Raw genomic sequence first — 7689 nt, 5'->3', positions numbered from 1 at the left:
TGCATGTAAAATCTCAATAAAACTGGATTGTTATTTTCGTGTACTTATGTTGAAACACTCATGTCATGTTAATATAAAAGAACACGAAAATTATGATATGATAACAAAATGACGATCTTACCCTTTTGTTGATATTTTGTTAACTATTTATTGAGATTCGTAAGATTTAATCCCATCCACTCATTTTAAAATCTAAGGATGGAGATTTGGTCTTGATTTTAAATTATGATGCTATAAGCAATTGAAGATGACCCTAGTTCAGAATATTGACAAATGATGATCGCATTTAATATGCGCTCCAACAACTTTTTATGTGATTTAAAAAAAACATTATTTAAAAATTTTGAAGGCAAAACAGCTTTTTATAGGAATTTATTTTTATTTAGGAGTAATTAATTAAGGAAAAAGAAATTCCGTTGCCGGGACTTCAACCCGGGTTTATGTGATATTTAACTTATCTTGTTTGAATATAATAGATATTTAAGTAGCTAGTATTTCAATAAATAGAAAGGTTTATGTGATTTTTAATACATATAAAATAAAATACTAAGAAAAAGTAAATTATAATCTTAATATAGAATCTATTATATGTAATGGATGAATTTTAAATCCAATTGTAAAGTTTTCTCATCGGAAAAAAAGATGATTTTTTTAAGTATAGATAATCTACTATACAAAAGTTAAAACAAACTTTCATATTATAAAAATCTAAACATTTCAAATAGAGTAAAGAAAACACACCTTTTAAAAGTAGATGTAAATTATTTACAATATGGAGTCCAAGTCTAAGAATCTGGATTACTAAAGACGACAGAAATTATTCAAATAATAAGAAGTAAATTAGATGGTTTTATAAGTGTGGAAAAGCGTGTTTGTAAGGTAAAAAGGCGTGGGTGTAAGATATCTCCACTTCTTAGTTAAAACTCCACTCAAATAAAACTCTCTTTAGTCATTAAATTAAAATAATTGATATACGATTTTGGGTGAGTTTTGTCCTTACATGCACACATTATCAGTTGAAATAATTGAATGAACAATTAATTAAAAGCTCTCTGTGATGATTAATCGAGAACGACGAAGAAGGAACATAAACTATAAAGCGGAAGCGTACCTTGATCCACCATGAATTGAAAGGAGGAGTTACTTTGGAGCGGCTATGGATCTTCCAAACGATCAGAGACGTCCTTCACAATAGTCTTCCAAGAGAATACAGAGATATTGAACGTTCTTCTGACGCCTGGGACCATAACCCTAGCTTATATATATATATTAAATATAAACCCATTTATTTTCTATTCGGTCCTTCATCAAATAGAAAATCTCATATCGTATCTACACTCATTTCCAAAACAAAATAAACACACTTTAGCCCAAACTTTAATCTTTATTGGATCACTTTAATTGGGCAACTGAAAGATAGTCATACACATTAAATTAGTCATGTGGAAGCCCAAAATTCTAACAATCTCCCACTTGGGCAACACATGACACCAAATAAATGTGTACAAACCGAATGAGTGCTCAAAAGTGCTATCACATAGTGTATTAGCGAACAATCATATTATCAACCATATCGACATAGGACTAAAGGGGCAGTCACCATATTTTTTCATGATTAAACCCATCAGTGATCACATATGCAAATATAATCAACAACAGGTCAATTATGGAGTGTAGCATGGAAATTTCATGCAAGGTGATCATACATGTATATTTCCAATTGGTCCTCTCAAATCCTTAGTGAGATCAAAATAAAACCAAATAGCAGAAATAATGGACAAAACATAATACTTTATTTCTGCAGAGAATAACATGAGTTTTATAACTGCATGTTCAAAACACAACATAGAGCAATAACCAAAACTACTCCCACTGAACGGAAGTACCCTTAAACAACATAACACCAATTTGGGCTACATGCCCATGAAAGACCTTTAGTGTTAGTCCCTTAGTGAGCGAATTTGCAATCAAATTCGTTCCCTTATGCTCTATAGATATTTGTCCATTCTGAACTTTAATTTACAACCAAGAAACTATGACATAGCAGAGCTCTTGTTGTTTGGAATATAATACTGCAGAGTTATTGTCACAACATAACTTAAGCGGTCTTTCAATACCTTATAGTATGCAGCCTAGTGACAAAATTTCACAGTCATATTCAATAACTAGATGCCCCAAAAAAATTACGAATTCTGTTGTCATGGCAGAAGTAGCTACAAGTGTTTGCTCAGCACTTCTCCACGAAATGGCTCTACAACCAACAGATACACGTAACCTGAAATGGATCCTTTACTATATTGACATCTAACAAAATCAGAATCAAAATGCCTGAAGATCTCTCCAAATGATCTGATTTTCTATATGCGAGCATGTAATGCTTAGTTCTCTACAAATATCACATAACCTGTTTTGCTGCTTCCTAATGATCCATATCGGGTTATTGAGATATCTGCCCAGCATATAAACAATTAAAACCAAATTGGGTCTAATACACACTTGATAACATATTAGGCTCCCAATCGCCAAAGCATATGGAACCTTCTGCATTTTCTAAATCTCAAGGTTTATCTTAGGGCACTGAATGAGACTAGGTTTGTCTTCCTTAGTCATAGGGGTATTTCTTTATTTGCAATTATGCATCTCTACTTTGTCAATATATCCCTTTTGTAACAACCGAAGAATATCTCGACAGTTATCTCAATTTATTTCGATTCCAAATACAAAAGAGGTTCCCCCAAATCTTTCACCTCAAATTTCTTCGAGAGTAATTCTAGGTGTTGTGCAATATTCCTTATCATTAATTGCAATCAATATGTCATCGACATGCAATACCAAGAAATACATTTGCTCCCACTGAACTTGTGATACACACAACCATCAATAGCATACTTTCTGAATCCAAATGAAAGAACTACTTCATAAAATTTGTGGTACCATTGACGAGAGTCTTAATTGAGGTTGTTGAGATTGACTTTAAATGATATCATCCAAATAAGATTGAATGTTTACAACAATATCATCTTGAGGTTCGTAATCTGCTTCTTCTTCAATGATAGTAATTGATACCTGAACATTGTCAGAAGCAGTAGTAGGTGTCTATACAGACTCCTCCTCAAAAGTAATGTTCCTTAACACATTCACTTCCCCGAAACTCAACATCCTCAAGGAATATTATATATCCTGTCCTAAAAAATTAGTTCCTTTTGTAGGATCATAAAATTAAAATACCCCTAAATTTTTCTGGATGACCAAAGTGAAAATATATGTTATAGTCTTTAATGCCTCTTCCTAAGCGAATGCGACAAGGAAGAATGATATATCATATTCCTTCACATATCTTTAAGAGTTTTATTTCGTCTTTCAACTACACCACTCATACTAGGCGATCCCGACATGGTGTACTAAGGGACGATTACTCTTCCGAATAGAAGGCAAAAGGTCTTTGACATTCTTAATGCCTTTGTTGAGTTGGAGCTCAACATCAGCCCTGAATATTTTGAACTTGTCTAAAGCCCCAGACTTTTAAATGATTAAATGTAGGTGCCCAAAACAAGAATATTCGCCTATGAATGATATAAAATATTGTTGATCATTCCAAGAAACCGAAGGGAATGAATCACAAATGTCCGTATATGTCAATTCTAAAATGTATAGCTTTATTGGCACCTAATTTCTTATGTTTGGCCTGCTTTCCTTCGATACATTGAACACAAATCAAGTTCTGAAAAGATAAGTGTATTCAATATAACATCTGACACAAGTCTCACAATCCTTTATTTTGAGATATAACCAAAAACACTTGTGTCATAAATTAACCAAATTTTCATTATTTAATTTGCTTAGTCCCTTTTGATTCAACATGTAAAGATTCTGAATATGAAGTAAAATAATTGAGCATAAAAAGATTGTTATATACACTTAAGGAAACAGTGCCCACAATACTAGAATTATTTGAAAGAAAAACTTTACTACTTCTGAATGAACAAGAGAAACCAAATTTGTCCAAAGCAGAAATAGAAACCAAATTTTGTCTAAAAGACAATACAAAAAAGTATCCTTCAAAACCAAAAAATTCCAGTCTTTAATAACAATCTATAATGACTAATAGCCTATACTTCCACCGATTTGTCATGTCACAGTTAGATGTATCTTTCACCATTAATTGCCTTTCGGCAGTTCAGACAGTCTTACGTTGATAACCTTATGTGAGTAGTAGCACCAGAATCTACCCACTAAATATCATTAGGGACTGAAGCCAAATTAACTTCACAACAGACCAAAACAAGAATTGTAACATCCTTTGCACACCATGCGTGATATTTACAATTCTTCTTTTTATATCCATGTTTACCACAAAAGAAACAACTATCATTATCCTTATATTGTTTCTTTTGTGATGAACTCTTATCCATAGCAACATTCTCATACCCTTTTCTTAATACCCTTTACTTTATTTCTTGAGATACTGACCAGATGTGCAACACCAAATGCACACACAAGTCTTTAGAATTCAATCTTAAGTGAAACAACGTGAGACATTATCATAATGTGCCCCTTATGTTGCCCTTGCCCTTATATACTTTATTGAGATCAAGCACGCTTGTCTCAACCTTATCGTTTTTCACAAAACATTCCTTAATTTTGGCAAGGTATTCACTGGCCTTAGTGATATACTCAGATGCAGTGCCTCGAAAGGCTTCTGGGATGCTAAACCCAATGATCAGAAGACTTACACGATTCGAGTATTCCTACTTCTCGTAGTTTCTCCTTGATAAGAAGTACTATCGTCCGTAGGAGACGTAGGTTGCTCAATCCTTAGCGCGTAATCTAGATCCATGCAACCCAGAGCAATCAAAATATAGTTTTTACAATCCTTAAAATTTGACCCATTCAACACTGACATATTGTTCATGTTAGAAGAAACTGCAGAAGCAGACTCAATCCTTAGCGCGTAATCTAGATCCATGCAACCCAGAGCAATCAAAATATAATCTTTACAATCCTTAAAATTTGACCCATTCAACACTGACATATTGTTCATGTTAGAAGAAACTGCAGAAGCAGACATCATAATTGAACAGAGAACAAAACTAAAATAATTGTCATGCTCACATAATAAAATTCAAATAAAAGGTAACATCTCGAGGTACCGGCACAACATTCATATCAAGTCTTTTGACAGTAATATGAACTTGTAATTGGTAACCTCATCGTAGTGATCAAACACTGATAATAAGATCTTGTCAAGTAGTGTCCACCTATTGGCATCACACTACTCACATGAACGCTGAATAATTATCACGTATTTATCACCACAGTTATATATGTATTTCGTGCCAAACATTAATATTCCTTTTAGGCGACTAATATCCGCATTAAAATACATACACACATATCGTCCTAACATTCGCTATAAAGAAGTTTAGACAAGAGAGGTTACTTTTGCAATGTCTTGCTTCGACTAATCTACTTTTAACATTAGTAAAACATTACGAGGTACCGAGCACAACACCCACATCAAGTCTTTTGACAGTAATATGAGCATGTAAATGACAACCTACTTACAGTGTTTAAATATTGGCAATAAGATCATGTTAAGTAGCATCAACCTTTTGGCATCACACCACTCACAAGAAAACTGAATAATTGTCACTTATTTATTACCACAAGTATATGTGTATTTCGTGCCAAATATTAATCTTCCTTTTGGCCGATTAATATCCGCATTAAAATACGCATTCATTAGTAGAAAATAAGGAACATGAGATGTACCCAAAAATTTGAATTTAAAACTTAAAACGAATATAAACGCTCGCAAGCGATTCGTTAATAACTTTCCGGAACATAGTGACTAGCCAACGAGGCACTGGATTCGCATACATTACAAACTCAGCAAGTTGTTAAATCCTTACGGCCAGCCTAATAGCTCCCCAGCAAATTGCAAATTGCTGACTCCTAATTGGATTTCATATAATTTTTTTAAATCCAATTTTCACTAAAATCGATAAAATCCAAATTTTAATGTTCCCAATAACAAAATTAACAAACCTAGATAACCATTTACCAACATCAAAACAACTAAATTTAATTCGCAAATCCCAAATCAGATATAATTTTGCATCAGCAGCCAAACCAAAACACCAAACATGCCAAAACATGAATATAATTTACCATCTCGTAATCATAAAATTAATTCTCATAATCATCAAAACTAGGCAAGACAGACGTCATCCTCAATTCTTAATATGCTGACCAAACAATTAAGAAACTTACTCAATTCTCAATCGATCTACTGAAACTAAAAACTCGGTAAGATTAAATTACCATAAAAACAACCAATCAAATCTGCGTAAATGCATAAATATATATACATACCCAATTCATTCTTCCTAAAGAAGCGACGGCCAATTCTTGATAAAAAAAACAAAATCAATTCACAGCTAGAGTGAATTATCAATTCACAATATTCATAGACCCAAATAAACACAACTCTAGGTATGCGTGAATAAAAAATTCACAAATCCATACTCAATGCATAAACTTGCGGCGGCTAGAATACATATACTTTAATTTGAAAAATTAAACCTAAAATCAAGGAATTTGATTCCTTGAATTCCAAAGCACGACCATTAAAAAAAAAACTCAATTTTCCTTTTTTCAATTCTCAGAAAATCATGAATAGAGTGGCTCTGATATCACTTGTTGGAATAATTGAATAAATAATTACTTAAAAGCTCTCTATGATGATTAACCGAGAACGACGGAGAAGGAACCTAAACTGTAAAGCGGAAGCATACCTTGATCCATAACAAATTGAAAGGCGGAATTGCTTTGGAGCGGCTATGAATCTTCCAAACGGTCAGAGACGTCCTTCACAATAGTCTGCCGAGATAATACAGAGATATTGAACGTTCTTCTGACGTCTGGGGACCATATATATATATATATATATATATATATATATATATATATATATATATATATATAGGGGTGCGCTATGGTCCATAAGTGAAATCCTGTCAAATATCAAAGTGAATCTCCGCCCTTGGATCCTTAGATTGGATGATTGTGATCATAATATCCGAGCTACATTATTACAGTATAAGCGTTACATTATTAGCCGAACTACATTATTAGACTACACAATCTACATTATTAGACTAAAGCGCGTTACATTATTAGTCGAGCTACATTATTAGACTACACAATCTACATTATTAGATGACACGTGACATTAATCTAACGGTTACATCACAAGATCCAATGGCTGAGATTTGCTTTGATTTTTGACAAAATTTCACTTATGGACCTGATCACATATATATATAATATATAGGGGTGCGATCATATCATAACTCATATTTATGTGATAACCTAATAACCCTATCATTTTATGGGTCAAAAGTATCATTTTTACTAAAAATGATATCATTTTTACTAAAATGATATTTTTTTAAAATGATACTTTCATTCCATAAAATGATATTTTTCGCCCATAAAATGAGGGTTATTAGGTTATCACCATAAATATGGGTTATGATATGATTACATCCTTATATATATATATATATATAGGATCATGATCAATTGAGATTATTTAGGCTAATTGAGAAATGAGATGCAATATCAGCCACTCATTTTTATTAAATGAGTGGTCCAGATTTTGCCACACAATAAATATTATTAGAT

The sequence above is a fragment of the Salvia hispanica genome, chromosome 1 (genome assembly GCF_023119035.1).
Source record: "Salvia hispanica cultivar TCC Black 2014 chromosome 1, UniMelb_Shisp_WGS_1.0, whole genome shotgun sequence".
Classification (NCBI taxonomy): Eukaryota; Viridiplantae; Streptophyta; class Magnoliopsida; order Lamiales; family Lamiaceae; genus Salvia; species Salvia hispanica.
Note: the sequence above shows the minus strand (reverse complement) of the source record.